Source organism: Panthera tigris, chromosome D4, assembly GCF_018350195.1.
Source record: "Panthera tigris isolate Pti1 chromosome D4, P.tigris_Pti1_mat1.1, whole genome shotgun sequence".
NCBI classification, from domain to species: Eukaryota; Metazoa; Chordata; class Mammalia; order Carnivora; family Felidae; genus Panthera; species Panthera tigris.
In genome coordinates this window covers 45,568,904-45,586,217 of record NC_056672.1, presented here as the reverse complement: position 1 = coordinate 45,586,217, position 17,314 = coordinate 45,568,904, and the positions used below count along the sequence as shown (strand labels likewise).

General features: G+C 40.8%; 1 long non-coding RNA gene across 2 annotated transcripts; it reads left to right on the top strand.

The window, feature by feature from the left end:
- Positions 1 to 1,394: 1,394 nt before the first annotated feature.
- LOC122233065 lies at positions 1,395 to 11,108 on the top strand. Of its 2 annotated transcripts, none has more exons than XR_006210512.1 (3): positions 1,395 to 1,489; positions 5,438 to 5,632; positions 9,797 to 11,108. It is a non-coding gene; the product is annotated as an uncharacterized LOC122233065 (long non-coding RNA). The 2 variants fall into 2 exon arrangements; XR_006210513.1 differs by lacking the exon at positions 9,797 to 11,108 and adding an exon at positions 7,210 to 7,333.
- Positions 11,109 to 17,314: the final 6,206 nt, after the last annotated feature.

The following is a 17,314-nucleotide window of genomic DNA, read 5'->3' as shown; positions in this document are numbered from 1 at the left end:
ATGATTTTTTACATAGAGACATATTCCACCATCAATAAATACCACTATGAATTTTGCTACGCCACGCCCCCCTCACCCCCCGTGGAATTTTTCCTTGCGGTAGTTAGACCGACCTTGGCCAAAACCAAATACATTCCCACACCGAAACACAACTACCCTCTACCCGCACCCACACCCCGCCACCCAGGTGCAAGGCGCCACGCTGGGCTCTCGGAGGATACAGATAAGGAGGACCGCCAGAATTTCTGGCTAGGTCACGTGGTGCGACCACCCTGCCAAGTACCTTTCAGTATTTACTTGAAAACTTCAGAGACGAGCAACTTATTGTAGCCTCTGCCTTCAAAGAATTTAAACCCAAGTGGAAAGGATTAGGAATGCATACATCTCTCTGCTCGTACTGAACAGGAGTCCACACAGAAAACAAACAAAAAAAAAAAAACTAACGTGTTTAGAGATGGCCCACCGCATTTCACAAAGCGCTCCCATCAAAAGGAGGGGCCGGTAGAAAGGTTCAGAGAGCCCTGGCTCTCCAAAACAGGGCGAAATCAAATCTGGGCCGCGGGTGAGCACCTGGAAAAAATTCGTGGTGGAGATGGCATCTGAGAAAGGCCTCGAAGCACCCACAGTGTTGCGAATGCCGGCGCGGTCACCCCAGGTGGAAGGACCCCCTACCTCGCTCTAAAGCCAGTTAAACCGCGGGGCCCACGCTACCGGGCACGATTTTAGAAGCCCCCCTCCAAATGCAAGCGTCCGACCTAGGAGGCACTTCCGTTGTGCAGTTTGCTAAGTTTGGATTCCGAGAGTGCATGGGGGAGTCTACGGCTCACGCAGATGGGACCCTCTCTCCGCCTTAGCTTAGACTCTATGCGAGGCGCTCCCGCCCGCCAAAGGCTGCGGTGGCCACAGAGGCTGCCGTGACTGCCGCTTCCCCCACCAAATTCTGGCGCTCAGGAGGCGCGCTGCAGTGGAGAGACCTGAGTCCCGCCCCAGCCCGGAGGAGAAGGCGCAGCGCCTCCGCTCGCGCTCGCGGGTCGGGGAGCCTCTTTCCTCCCCCTTTTTCCCCGCGGCGGCGGCGGCGGCTGCGGCGGAGGCAGCGGAGAGGGGAGGGGGGGAGCGGGCGAGGGGCGGAGACAGGGAGGAGCCGCGACCGCCGCGGCCCCGCGGCGGCAGGTGTGGATGGGCGCGGCGGAGGTGCGGAGGAGACTGAGGTGCGGGGTTGTCCACTCCCGCCCGCGCTCGCCCGGGGCCCGGGCTTGGGGGCGGGGAGCGCCTCCCCGGAGGAGCTCCGAGAGCTGCTTCGACCTGCGCACAACTTGGGGCGCGGCCCGGGCGCGCAGGTTCCACGTCCGGCGCCGGGAGGAGAAAGGCGCGCGTCCCCGGCCGCGGCGCCCGCGCGGACCCCAACGGTGAGGCGGCGGCCGGGGGGCGGCCGGGAGGCGGCCGGGGCTGGAGGGTGGGCGGCGCCTCCGCCCTCCGCGTAGACCGGCCGGTAAGCGAGGAAAGCGCAGGCAGCAGGACGGGGGCGCGTCCCTCGCCGAGTTAAGAGGGGGGCCTCGGGGCCCGGCGCTCGGCAGACTTCGCCGCGGGCCCCCGGGCGTGTATGCTGCGGCCAGGTCTGGCGCATCCCGAGCCACGGCGGCCCTGGCTCTGCGCAGAACCTTCTCCACCTCCTGCCCAAATAGGTTGTTTCCCTAGCCTGACCTCGGAAGTCGCAGGTCCGCTCTCTTCCTCTAAACGGCGAAGGAGGAACTGTGTGTGTCCGGGAGCGCGTTGAGGGCGAGCGCTTTCAACCAGCGATGTTTGATGAGAGCTCGTTCCCGAGTTAAAATGCCTCTCACTTTGCAACTTCTCTGCTTTCTCCCCTCTTCGAGGGAGAAGTCAGGCGACTTTTAAATCCCCACCTGGTAGAATTAGAGTTTATTTGCGCCGTATACAGGTGGGAAATGATGCTCCGTAAAATCCTGGTTTTTCCAACAGCGTTTCACTTAAAAGAGCCTCCCATCCTGCAGCGAGACAATGGCAGTCGTGAAACACACAACAGAAGTGTTCACCTAGCGCCGCGTTGGCAGGGGAGAAGTTAAGGAAAACTTAAGCATAAGCGACCCCTGAATAGGCTTCTTGCGGGACCGTTTTGTTCTGGTGCAAGTGGTGTTAGGACTGGAAATGACAGCTCAAGACCTACGCTTGGTTTGGAGCTGAGGCTGGGGCCCGACACCCCTCACCGCCCCGGGACTCTCGAATTGGGCCTTTTTGCTTCCTTCACTGAAATCATGGCAGCTTTGAAGTGAAATGAGGAAAATGATCCCCTTTTTGCCCTGGAGTTTATTACCTCTGCATTAAAATGTGCCTCTCATGGGCAGAAATGTAAACAATCTTCTATTTTATACTTTGTTTTAAAGACCTTTTACTTGAATTGGTTAAAAAAAAAAAAAGGATTTAAAATGGACAGCCAAATTTACGTTTGTTTGTTGTGGAGTTTTGTGTTTGAGGGAGGGAGTGACTTTTAAGTCATTTTTCAAGGCTAATATTGATTACTTTTCATTGTTTGCAGATGTTAATCCTTCAGTGAAGGCATTTTAAGGAATAAATGAAAAAATAACTGGGTTAAGCCCACTCATAAGAACTGTAGCCTGCCCCCCTCCTTTTTTTCTTAACCTGTGACAGAGCCTCATGAAAATCGAGCTTGGGATGTAAAAAACCTCTTAAGTTGAATTTTAGGCCTCCAAATGAAAAATGTTCATTTGCGTTAATCCAATAGAATTCTCAGACTTTATGGAATTGTCAGCTTATGATGATGTTTATTTTTTTATTTATGTCATATTAGGACTTTACATGTGGATATTTCTTCGGTAATTGGCAGATGTGGGGAAAAGTCAGAAGGCCCTTTAAAAGATACAGACTTATTCTCTGGGTGAAATTTTATAGTCCTGAAAAGCACGTATCAGAGACAAAGCTCTTAACTGATAACATTGACTGTTCTCTTTTTGAAATTTTAAATGGATTAAGAAGGGAGGTTTTATACTTCATATTTGGGCATAGTTTTTGAAAATGCAAGTGGAAAAAAGTTAAGAATATCATTTTTGTACAATGTAAAAACTAGACAGCTATTCTAGAGGCTATAAAAATGCTTGAGGGAATAAAATAAAAAGGTAGCATAAAATTATGTATTGTACTGTTAGAATTTTAAGGAGAATGCATACTTGTAAGTCTCAAATACTCAAGTGAGCAGTATTAAAGTGGATCAAATAGAAGAATTTTCTTGCATATCATTTTTAATCTCAGATTAAAAAAATACGTATTTATTTTGGTTTGTCTTAAAATTGAAGTTATAGTTAAATTTTGTTGGTACCTATATGGGATAATACAAAGGTTGGTAAGATGTCTTTTGCTTGGCACATTTAGTGACAGGTATCCTTAAATTTTTCATAGAGTTGCCACAGTTTTTCTTCACTTGATGAATTTGGTGGTTTTAGCATATAAACACCATAGGGTCTCTTAACAAACTTATTAAATTGTAAAAAAGCAATAGATTAAATCCCTGATTATTAACATTTCAAGGATGGAAATCTACTTTCAAATAAAAATGCCTTTTTGAGGACATTTTAGAATACATATAAGGGTATGATTCTGGGAGACTGTTTTTGATAGTTCTTTTCCTATTCTTTGAAATCATAAAGTAAATTAACAAAAGAATCAATAATTATGTTTTAACAGTTTCTTGATGTATTTAACAGACTGTTTCCTTAATAGTAATCTCCCAAGTATTTCAGAAATTTGTGTAAGAGCAAGAGTTTATTTTCTGTTCAGATGTATTTCTGTAGACTAGAAAAAAAAAAGTTTATGAATTTAGAGTAGGCCAGTCTTAAATAATAAGAAACAATGAAATTTGATCTTTGTATTGTGAAATGTGTTTTCACTGAGGACTTTTAAACTGTGTCCTCTCTTTAAACACATAAGTAGTATAGAAAGTAAATCATATGTTTCATTGGCAAAATATAAGTGCCCTAATGCTTTGATAATGATTATTGAGACTTTTTTCCCCCACATCTTATATAAGCAGTGGGGTCCAGAAAATTATCAAAATAATTTTGGATAAGATTGAGATGAAGTGAAAAAAATCCACGCATGATTATGGTATATATGTATGTTGTTTTGCAACAGTAAAAGAGTGAAAAAGAAGAGTTTAGGATCAAAATTTATCCACGTTAATCAGATTCCCTAGCATTTCTACTTTATTGCGTAATTGACTTTTTAGCTAATATGTAGTTATTCCGTGTTTTAATACAGCAGACATCAGAAAAAAATAAATCTCATTTGAGAATCTATAATCTTGGTTTTATCAAATATACAGACTACTCTATATTGTCTACCTATCAACATTCAAGCTATTCAACATTTGAGACAATTTACAAACTAAATATATTATAAACGTTAATTAAAGAAGTAATTTTCATTTTAAGAGAACTGCTCCTTCTGAGAGGTTATTTTTAACATTACAAATAGCACTATCCTTTGAGTAAAATAAGAATTAATTACAAATTATACTTTTAGCAAAGGGAAAATGCAATTTTTATTGGCCTGGGGGGCATGTATGCTAAGTAGTTTGTGGCCCAGTTTCCATTTCTGTATCTGTGCTGCCTCTGACCACGGATTGGGTACTGCGGGAGGAAAGACTGTGAGGAGAAAGTTAATAAAAGAAGCTACATGAGTTGATCATAGTTCTGCTCAGAAACCTATGTCCACCTGAATTCAGAACCAGAAGAGAAATTCTGACAGTCTGTTTCCCCAGCCCTTTTACATCGATTTCTGAGAGTTAGCAGTGGCAGAGAAGAGTTGTTGTCTCTGCCATTTGCAAAGCCGACTGCTTGATCCACAGCAAATCAAACCCAGGAAATCTTTTAGTCTTGTCCATTTCAGTTCCACTTCCTTGCCAGGGGCATAACAGCTGAAGTTAAAAGACTTATACCCAAATGGGAAAATTAGTGCCATTTGTGTAGAGGCAGTAGCCTTATTCAAACTGCTTTCAACCTAATTGGGAAAAAAAAAAAGAGACTATGACTTGATTAGAAGTCCTCCGGGTTGGGTAGCACGTAGGAGACTATGGCTCAAGAATGCTTTTAGGTTTTTCACTTATTTTGAATTAGTTATAGTTTGCATTGTATTCTCGGGTTTGTGTGTGTGTGTGTGTGTGTGTCTGTGTCTTTGTCTGTGTCTGTGTCAGCGTGTCAGTGTCCTTTTCTTCAGCTTCTACAATTTGGAATAGGCAAAAAGTACCAAAATGGTAAACTTTAAAGTGACCAAGATGGCATCGGGTTGGTCATGTAAAAGTTCTTCCACTACGCCAGCACGTCTGTAACAGAGGTAATGCCCCGCTGGATTTACTTCCGTGTATTGTAAATTTAGGGTTGGTTTTTTTTTTTTTTTTTTTTTTGCTTAGAAGTAATCTCAGTTTTGAGAAGGGGAGCAGAGAAGGAAAAGAACTTTGCCTAAAAACCAGTGCCATCCGACAACCGATGTCTTCAATTAGCTCTGTCAAATTTCGGGTGAACTTTGGCCCTGTTAGTAAATTGGATATGTATTAAAGAAGATTTTTAACAAATCAGCTCAGAAAGGCCTGCTCCAGAAACTTGTGGTATGTGTGCTTTTGTAATTAATCTAAATGTAACATGTAAGACCAATATTATTATACATATGAGGTGAAATTGTTTTGGAGTCCAAATGTAGGAAAGGATTCATTCCCCAAAAAAGCCAAACTGATAAGATCTTACTAAAATCACCTGAGATTTTTGACTTACAACGCATACCCAAGTGGAAATTCAAGTCATAAAATCATTATTGAATAACCCCATGGAATAATTCTTTTCTTTCTTTAAACCTGACCTTTTACCTGTTATCTCCACTTCATTAAGTTAATTTAAAAAAAAGTCTCAGATAAGAAACAGTAGGCTCAAGGAATAAAGTGTGAGAGCTCTGTGGTAAAATCTACCTATAGTGCATGAAGTCTTTTAAAATTAGGATTTAACTGGCTTTTAACTAGAGTGGCTTTTTAGGTAACTAACCGGTAATATTGTCACTTGACATTTCCTTTTCATATTCTGTGCCATAACTCAAAACTGATTTCCTTTTTATGGGTAAGAGTGGAACTATAATAAATCAAAAACAAAACAAACAACTTACAGCTTACAGTCTGATTTTAATATAGAACACTGCTGCATATTTGCTAACACCTGAAAAGATTCTAGGTTGCTTCATTATTTATTTTTGTTTTTGGAATGGGGATTAGGATTTTTTTTTTTAATGAAAAGAGTAACATTAATATCCCTTTTAGATGACTATCCATATGCATATTCACTGTTAGTTGTGACAAACAGTAGTTTGAATTATAGTTCTAAGTAAAAAAATTACAAGTTAGTACCTGGACTGATATCTGTCTGGTAAGTTACATTCTTAGTGCTCCTAATAATTAAACAGTTGAAATTTTATCATATTTTAACGTCTGAAAAGTTTTCCAGATTCATATAAAAGGGGAAAATATAATAAGACATCTTAATCTTGTTAAATATTAAGATAGATTAACCAAAAGATTTTCTTTCAGTGATTTGTGTTTTTTCAGCCAAAGGTACTAAAAATACCTTTATAGACAAAAGAATATATGAAAAGAAATATAAAACAAAAGACTAACAAACTGGGTTTATTTTTTTTAAAGAAACTAAATTTTTATTATAATTTTTATTCTTGGTGCCTATAGTTTTTCAAATTCTGGAGAAATGGCAGTAAGTCATACAAAATGACAAAGATGATCAAAAGATTTAACAAAATTTAGTTTCCCTTCAAAATAAATGTATTTAGTAGTTGGAAAAAGCTAATGTTCTGTGTTTCCTTTAGTTAATTAGCACATTTTCACAAATAAACCAATGAAATCATAAAGCCAATTATGTATCAATTAAGAATAATTTGAAAAGCAGATTTGTTTGAAAAGTAAATCTTCCTTCTGAAGGTGGAGTTCATTGTACTAATCATAAGTGTCAGCGAAATTTTCTTTTGCAAAATATATTCAAGTAGAAATGATAAGACAACTGCATATTTCAGAATAATAGATAAATTACTATGTGTCAGTTGTACTCGCTAACCTAAAAACATGATTTATATTAGGAATATTAAAATATAAATGGAATAGCAGAATTTATTATTGTCCACTTGTAATTTCAGAGCACCTGTCCAAATATTATCTAGAACCAGCACAGAATGATTGTCCTAAATTTCTGGAGTTTTGACTTTGTCAAGATCTTTTTTTCAAAAGCAAATATTAAAATAAAATGTGTCCAACTCCCCTAACCGCCAGAACAATAATAATGATAATTATCACTCTATTGATTATTTTCTGTGTGCCTGTGCTTTACCACATGCGTTGTTTGTATTACCTCCGATGATCTTTGCAGTAACCTCACAGTCTTGGCACCATGATTGGTCCTGTTTTACAGACAAGAAAACTGTGGCCTGGCAAGATTAAACGGATCAAACAGCTAGGAAATAGTGTGGCTCCCAGACTCAAACCTAAGTTTTGCCTGTTCCCACCTCTCTATACTTGCTTACTTTACTATACTTCACAGTAATTGAGCAGAATATTTGGGGATCTCGTCTAACAAGCTGTTTGGGAGTCTTTTGTCCTCAGTTATTGCACATCTTTTTCTTTGATTTTTAGAACTAGCTCAAAGTCTTTCGTGCCCAAGTCTGGCAAAAGACATAGATGATATAGGTAATAATGTTTGTGCCCCAAAGAAACAGGTAGTGTCTTTAAGATACCGAGCCTGATAATTCAGAACGGATTGGAAATTTTCTCTGGAGATCTTTCCAAAAGAATCATGTAGACAATTTTTTTGTTGTGTGTTTTTGGAACCATGACACTGGAATTGGAATCCAGATTTACACCCAACCCGCAGTAGCTGTTCAGATATTTTTTAAAACAAGGAATGAATAAAACGATAGCATTTCTTTGCCTGTGAAAGTTCTAATACACACTGTGTGTTCAAGGGTAGTACCGAGGGCGGGTATCTTACCACTGACTATGCAGCCTTGGACAAGTTACTGCACCCTCTTGAACCTCAGTTTCCTCTTTTGTGAAATGAAAATAACTACATCTTCCTCAATAAGTTGTGAAGATTAAATATATAATTGCCTTTTCTTTGTTCTCACACCTGACCTTTTATGTGGGTATAAAGCCTGTCGGAGTAGTGAGGACTGAAGGGAAATTGTCAGAGCAAGCCACAATGAAGCCATGAGTTGAGATAGGAGTTCGTGTAACTAAACCCACCAGAGAAAGAGTCAAGGCCAAGGAAGAAGATGAAGGTGGTGCTTTGCTGGTTCTGGAGTAAGGGTACAAGCCCAGACAGAGAATAGCAGAGGAAGGGGCCTGTATTCCCGTGCTGAATCCCTAGTGTTGACCGTGGCTTTAGACAAGTTGCCTGGGCTGTTGATGTGTAAACTGAGAGCACACTTCAGGGCTACCTAAGAGTCGCTTGAGCATGGTCCATCTTAAAGCTCTGCCTACAAAGTTTTAAGTGTCTGCTGTCACTGTACCTCCTCTAGGGGACTTAAGGGAACTCCCTGTAGGAAGATGTTAGCGTTGCAGACATACAGCCTCACCTTCCAGATCCAGGTTAGCACTTCTTGGACCTGAACCTTCTCCTTATCACTATCCTTCCTTCTCCCCTCCCCCCAAACTCTTTCACTGCTCTCTCTGATGGCAAAGGAGGCAGCCGGCAGTTTTTATTTTGTAGAGGTTAAAGACCCTACAGTGCTATGCAGGATAATAGCAAAGACCCCTTTCAGGGCTAACATTTTACAGCTTTTGAAGTCCTGTGTAGGTACACAGTGAAAGAGCAAAAGCAGAAGGCTAAAGAGGCAACCAAGTCAGTTTGCAGGCTGGACAAAACCAAGATTAAAATGCAGAGAAATAGAAGGAACTTGAATAGCAAAGAAACACACACACACACACACACACACACACACACACACAGAGTTAAGATGGGTGCAAAGGTCAAAGCATAAATGTTAAGGACAAAATTAGACAAATTTACATGAGAAGAAAATGAAACTGTAAAAAACAAATTTCATAATGGAAAAATTACTTTTAAATAGCAAAAGCAATTAAAGCTTAAGGTTTTTTCCATCATAGTTCCTCTTTTGAGGCCCATTGGAACAGAGTAGTTATATTCCAGGAAAGCAATTTTATGTGTATGGGGAAAGAGGTTAAGAGGAAGGTGATAGAGAACAACATTCTGGGACACCACCAAATCCAAATCTAAGGATTTTGAAAGGGAGGTATTTGACAAAAGAGTATTCTAAAGTTACTTGAAAATAGGAAGCCTTTCGCTCTTTTTTGTGCCTGAAGTGGAAAGCAAGGACTACACAGATTGAAAGTCGCCTGAAATTTAAAGCATTTAAAGAAAAAAAAAGCAAAAGAATTTGTCATCAGAAATGTTTCCAAAAAACTCATTGGAATCAAAGGGCTAATAAAATAGAAACAACATGATAACTAGAAAAGAACTATAGCAAATTCTGCATTCTGTTTGGGTCAGAGGGACCCGATATAATTGCTGGAACCTGTGGCATTCTAGAAAATGACACTAGTTTATGCACAGTCGTGTTTGAGAGTTAACAGGGAGAAATGAGCTAACATTGCTTACCAGTTACCAGGGCCTGCTCAGTCTAGCGGTAACGAAGTTAAGTAGGTTGTTGTGGATAGAAGACTCTTAACATTTCACTTTTTTTGTCTTCCCTGACCCCAACATTATAGGTGCCTCACAGGAGTTATGGACTAGGTGTAGACTTTAATATGGGAAGCTCTGTGTTTGAGGCTCAGCTGAGCACTTAACTTCTGGTCATGTGACATGGGCACATCTTCTAAAAGCTCTCCACCTCACTTTCCACATTTGTTAAATGAGATTATTAATGTTAATCTAGTACCTTCTTCACAGGGCTGTTGGGAGAATCAAATGAGCTTTACATATGTGGAAGTATTTTGTAAGCATACCTGAATGTTTTTAGTGACAGGGGAGAGATCGTTTTGGAATTACTTCCAAAGAGAAGAAGAAATTAAAGAATGCGATGAATTCATTTTTTTGTTCTCTTCAGTCACCAAAGCTCTTGAGCCTTTATGACCTCACCTGAATATAGAGCTTCCTAATCTGTTGTCCATGGATCACAAGTGACCCACAGAGAGAATTCAGGGGATCATGAACTTGGATGCAAAAAAAAAAATGTGTTTGCATTCTATTCGTGCTAACCACTAATTGGAATTTAGCATTTCCTTCAATTTTGAGTGGAGGCGACAAGTTGCAGTAGTATTTTGGCAGGACCTGTGATTTTATCACCGCTAAAAATTACAAGTAATTTATATTACATTACAGTTGTTGCTGACATCTAGAAATACTGTCTACGGGTGACCCAGCTTTGCCATAACGTTAGTTACAAGACATCTGCTAGATCTTGTTATTTAATATGTTAAGAATCCCGTGTATGACTATACTATATGTGCATTTTAATATTTATATATTTCAATGTAATTGGTTTCCTTTGTAACCTAGTATGCTGTGTTTTATGCATTTCACGTGAGAAGGGGTCCATAGATGCAAAAACTTTTTTTGAAGTTTTTATTCTGACAGAGGGCCTACCGGCTTTACCAGATACTGATATTAAAAGGATTACTGGTACACTAGCTACTCACATAGCCACATCTGATAGTATACTCCATGGTGAGAAAATCCAGTTATTCAAGTTAAAATAGCTTAACGTTACAATATAACGAAACAGTGCCCTGGACAATATGAGGCACAGATCTCTTCATCTGGTGTCACCTCTCTCATGCATGGTGGATTCAGGCCAGACTCTGCAGTGCACTCAGAGGGGTGAAGATCACAGGGCATGACAAGCCACATACGTACCCTCCAGTTTAGATGTCTCCTAACATCTGTAGGTGATGTCTAAACAATAGAATAAGAACGTTATTATTCTTGTTCCATAAGGATGGAATAAGAATGTGCAGCTAGAAACCCAAACGAGAAGATAAATGTTTAGATTTCATTTTTAAATTTTATTTTGTGCTTTTGCAATTGTCCATTTGACATAAAAAAAATGGCAATAATTAAGATTACTCTGCTCCCATGGTCTTTGTTTAAATGTCAGAATACTCATGGAATGCCTAATATATTTGCATCTTCCTCCTCAAATAGAGTTTTAGTTTCTTTAGATGGCAATCCTGTGTTGTCATATTTTCTGTTGATTTTATTTAGTACCTAATAAGAGATAATAAATTATACTGGTGTATACTTTGAATGGTTAAGACCTTTTTTTATTGTATCTGTATTTTCCCTGCCAGCTCTGTTTTCTGCTTAAAAAATTAGGCTGCATTTGCCTATTCATCTTGATTTCTTGTATTGGATATTTGAGCTTCTTCAAAAACAAGAATTTGATAGACATGATCGTCCTGGGTTTGTCACAGCTCTTGATTTTGACTTTGATGTCTCTGTCATCTGATACTGCATGACTTTGAGATCTCCTAGTGATGCTCATTGTGCAGGCACATCAGCAAATCAGAAGGGCCCAAATTCTCTTCTGTGTTGATGATCACTGAGGCCCAGAAAAGTCATGGGACTTACCCAGGATTCAGAATGGGTAAGTGGTAGACTCATGGAATAAATCCTGTCTGTAGATTCTCAACCCACCACCCTATCACCACACTGGCCTGTCCCTAAACTGTGCTCGATCCTGTAAGATTCTGGGTAAGACTCTTGAATTGGTTAGTTTTGAAAATTCCGCATGCCATATATTTTTACCTTTTAAAGATTCCGAGAAGTTCTGCAGTGAAGAAACTTGGCTGATGTTAATCTACTATTTTCTAAGTTTACTTGACCACAGAATCCCTTTTCTGCCCCTCCCCCCACCCAGATCTACCTAGTAAGGGATAATACTTTGGGAAATACTACCCTGCACAGTGGTAAGCTTTGGGGGTGGTGGTGGTGATGGTGATAACAACATTTATTGAGCACTTACTACTGTGTCATAGGTACTGTTCTAAGTGCTATATAACTAATCACTTAACCCTCCCAACCACCGAGTGAAGCAGGTACTCTGCTCATTGCCATTTTGCACATGAGGCGACTGAAGCCAGAGAGGCGGCTGGAAGTGAAGTGTTTATATCACTTAGGCGGTTGCTTCGCGCTATAAACCTGGGTTTCTCAACCTTGTCACCACTGACATTTTGACCCTTTGATTTGTCCCGTGCAGGGAGGCTTCCCTATGCGTTACAGAGTGTTTAGCGGCAACATCCTTGGCCTGTACCAACTTGTGTCAACCAAAAATGTCTACAGACATTTGCCAAACGTCCCCTAAATTGCTCCCAGTTGAAAACAACTGCTGTAAACTTACAGCAGAAATGTACTTTCCCAGCCAACCTTCTTAGTTGCTTTTACAGCGACTCATCATCACGATTAGGCAAATTACACCTTGCAGGTTCTGTGATGATGTCAGGTTGTGCATACTTGCATGGGGGAGGATGCAAGTTGAAATGGACCCATGCTGCTCTCTTCCACTCCCTTTCTGTACACTGCTTCTGGTAAGAGAGAGCCAAGAGGCCAATGTTTTGTGTGCAACTTCTTATAATTGCCCTGTATACACACCCAATTCATATATTGTTTCCATTTTACACTTCCCCTTGGACTTGACCCCCACAGACACACACACACACACACACACACACACACACACACACACACACACAGAGTCTTGTTTTTTCTCTGTGTAGTAGAGGACCTAACACATTTGAATTACTCTACAGTAAGAATTTATGTCTGAGCCAAGATTAACTGCTGCCAAGGAAAACATACCAACAATGAGTAACACCCAGATTTGGTGAAGAAAAAGTCAGGTTATATGACGAAATATGCTACAAAGGTATTGGGTTTTATTTTTGCAATGTGATAACCTGTTAAATTCACACACTACAAATGGACTCGAGGCCTCTGGTCATTGTTTCTTTGTAATTTAATGCACCATTTTTGGGAGCAGCTGAGGATTAATAAAAACAACAGTGAAATACCTAGGTTTAAATCCTGGCCCTGCCAAACATTTACTAATCGAGTGACCTCACCTCGTCTTTTCTAAGGGTTGGGTTAATAGTATGAAACATATTTTTGAAAGGTTGAAAGGAGAGAATATATGCCCAGTATCCAGCCCTGGTCCTTCCAGTACCTGTTTTTCAAGGAACTGTACCATGGTTTGAACTTCATGATCCTTTTCAGCAATTCTTTAAGTGTAAACGATGGTCTTTGAAAGTAACAGATATTATGAAGCAGACAAGTGCAGATAACTCTTGTTATAAGATGGGCTCGGACGGCATTACCCCAAACCATTGAATCCTGGAAAGCTTTACATTTTAAGACAGCAACAAAGCAAAGGGAGGGAGCGAAAGGACTCACAGAGGAATTTTAGGAGCCAAAGTTTATCCTCTACCCTTGGTGACCATTTGCTGGTTCAACCTTTCATTGGATATTTGAGTGTCTCTTGTGTCCTGGACACTAAACAGGCACGAGGGATACAAAGAGCGCAAGTAACAAAAATAACCAGTCTATCCCTGCACCTGTCCCTTTGGAACTTAAGATAGCGACCATGTCAGGTCTTTGTCCCAATTCCAACTGACAGTCGCTGCCTACAATGCTAGTTTCACAAGGGTCCTTAGGGTTGGCCGAACTCATCAGAAAGAATGCTGCGATCCATCAATACTGTCTGCCTTGGACAAGAGATAAAGGCAGCCGCTACCCAGGATTTGACAGCCCTCCGCCAGTGTGGGTCTGACCCATTAGTGTGTGATGACACCAGTTATGTGGATCACCATGAGCATTGTTTAAGAAAGGAAATAGAAAAACAGCAGAGTGTGTTTGCATGTAGGAATGATAGTTATAGCTTTGTAAAACTTTTGTTTTAGTTATACACATATTGGGTAATAAGTCATGATGTAAAATGGATTTCCTATAATGGGTCCTGTAACAGATGTGATTCTGGTGGTTCGATGAGCTCCTGCTCTTTCTCTACATTCACACTTTTTGTTTTCTGAAACTACATTGATCATTTGTGCCTGATTAATGAAAACCAGAGCAATTCATACATTCTAGGAGTCATTCTTCAACACATGATACATTTATCCTTTGAGTCTGCTTTCATTAGGGTTTTTATATTTTCTCTGCGGTCATTGACAATTTTATTTATAGTCAGTTCTGAGGGGAGAGGTAGAAGGAGCCACGTAGTTAGAAGCACAGGCACTAGAGTGAAGCTTGCTTTATAATACAGACCATGCCGGGGGCACCTGGGTAGCTCAGTTGGTTGAGTGTCCAACTTCAGCTCAGGTCACGATCTTGTCATTTGTGAGTTCGAGTCCCTGTCGGGCTCTTTGCTGACGGCTCGGAGCCTGGAGCCTGCTTCGGATTCTGTGTCTCCCTCTATCTGCTTCTCCCCTGCTCATGCTCTGTCTCTCTCTCTCTGAAAAATAAATAAACGTTAAAAAATTAAAAAAATATAGACCATGCCACTTTAGAGCTGGGTGACCTAGAGAAGCTACTGAAAACTTGCATTTTGTGACCATCACACATGTTCATTTTTACACACACACTCACACAGAAGATCTTGATTCAGAATTCTCTGGTTACTCCTTAGAGCAATGTAGATAACATGCTCTCCTGTTGTGTGGGCAGCTTGTCATACCACACGGCAAGATTTTGTAGAAACAGCATCCGAGTGAAACACGGGAAGTAAAAATGCTGCTTGCTACATGTCGCGTTTTGAGAGCATGTCCACTGTGAATGATTAGGAGAGACCAACACCATTTTAGTACTTGATCCAACAGCTGATGGTCCTGGTTAATTCCAAAAGTCACAAGAGAAATGAAGCTGTAATAAGAGAAGTGTCCATAGAAGGAGAAGACTATTTGGGAACCATGAGGAAAGAGGATAGGGAACAAGAGGGTAAGAAGCAGGATAATAGGAAGTGAGGGCAATCTGGCCATGACATCTGTCACCCCATTGATCGCCAGGGTTGATTCGGCTGATCTGGCTGGCTAGGCAGATGTCCCCTTCCTCCCTCACCACTCCACGTGTGTCCCTCCCGATGTTGCATGCTCAGTTGAAGAGGACGACCTTCCCCAATAGAAGAGGATCGGTCTTCGGTCAAGGGTATACGAGTAGCTGTGCTCCCCTGCTAGAACCTCCAAACAAGCTCTCAAGGTCCATTTGTGGGAGAATGTAGGATAGGCAAGCTTCTAAGACTCCACAAACACATCCAAATGTCTTTCTTAAAAAAGGATAATAGGAAAGACACACTTTGCCTCTATTCTGAATCTGTGTTTCAGGCATAAAGTGGTCATTTAAAAGTCCTGCAGTGATGCTATATAATTAGAGAAAACCCTGAGGCATGGCTTGCCTGACTGTTCCTTAGATAAGAATTAGATATTTTAAACATGCTTTTTCTTTCAATGTGTATTTATTTATTTTGAAAGGAAGGTGCACAGAGAGAGCGAGTGAGAGAATCCCAAGCAGGCTTCTTGGTGTCAGCACAGAGCTGGATGCGGGGCTTGATCTCATGAACTGCGAGATCATGACCTGAAGCAAAATCAAGAGTCAGACACCTTACCAACTGAGCCACCCAGGCGCCCCTAAACATGCGTTTAAAACATGATAAAATGAAAGCACCTTGAGTTTGGAGGAAGACAGAACTGGGTTGGAATCCTTGGCCAATCACTTCACCTCTTGGAACTTCATTTGTGTCTCAGGTGAAATCGCATCTCACAGGGCAATGATCAAGATTAACTGAGAGCTTGTGTGTAAAATCCCTAACACGTGATGAATGGCCACCAAAAATTCTCCCCAATCTCCTACCCTACTGGAGGAAGATCTGGAGTGTATTATTTAAAACGTAAGCAATCTCCACATGAACACATGTGAAAGCATTATGGACAAGATCAGTGTCTGAGCGCATACAGTAAAACTTTCTCAAAGGATCTTTAATTGAAAAATAATTAAGTTTTCACACTTTACCTATGTACCTGTGGCTACTGGCTTTGCCTTGGTGCCAGGAACAGAGGGAAAAGAGTGCACCAAGGCCACCCCTTACACCTACTGGCTTACTCGCCATTGCATTTCATACCATAAGCCGAATAAACAAAGGATGCATCATACACATTTAATGTGAATTTGGTATTCCTTGTAGGTTAAGAGGTCTCACAGACAACTTGTTTTTACATCTCCGAATTGGTCAGGTAAGGCAATTAGACTAGTCAATCTAGTCATCTAAGCCTTCCCATCTTAAGATTCTGTGATTCTCCACCCATTTGAATTGTGATCCACAGTATCTCTGCTATTTTTTCTTCTAGTTTAGTGTCTTGAAGACATTTCAGCTTTCTCTTGGCCTGGGCAGTAACTGTACCTATGATTAGAACATTAGCCAAAGTGACTGTTCTTTCGTGAGTCTTCCAACCCCTACCTCCTAAAAGCCCTTGTTTGTATATCACAATATTTGCTCAACGCAGAACTTCCTTTTCAAGAAGAAATTCACAAAGTGCCAAGTGACAAGCCGTATTTGCACGTGAGCACAAACGGATGGTGTATCTGTCAAAACAGATATGCGTGCACTTTATAAAAATTCCTGGAAAAAAAATGCATCCCGGTGCCCAGAACGGGCACTTTTAAAAGTGAGCATTGACTTGGCTTACTGAGAAGGACCAACCCAGAGCCAGCTGTGCTCACCCAGGCAAAATATGCTCCACCATGATTTCTCTCACCCTTCCAAGAGTTCTCTGCCCTCCTCTATCCATGAATGACTTTGGTGGGTGTTTTCTTTTCTACTGGCTCCTTTGTAATTGGCATTAATGTGTCCGACCACTCATGGCTTTATTGGACTTTTTATATGGAAATGTTCTGCTTTGTTAGGAGTTCAAAAGATGTAGGAATACTGACTTTATGGGAAGGTTTTGAAATTGCCACCCTGCAAACTATAGAATAGTTCGTCACCACAGTTAAAATTCTAGCAGGTACTGCTTGAGGAAGTTAACAAATGTCCTGGTGACACAAGACAGCTTTTGCATCATTTTCCTGGATTTAGGAATACATTAATTTCAAATCTGCATTGTTCCAAATTATTGCAATTTATTAATTAGCTTAATTTTCCTTTTAAGATTTACTAGTTCAGAAGCATGATCTTTAATAGAGACGTTTTGAAATTATTAGAGATTCACTGGCAAAATACTGCAATTATGAGCCCTAAAGGAGTA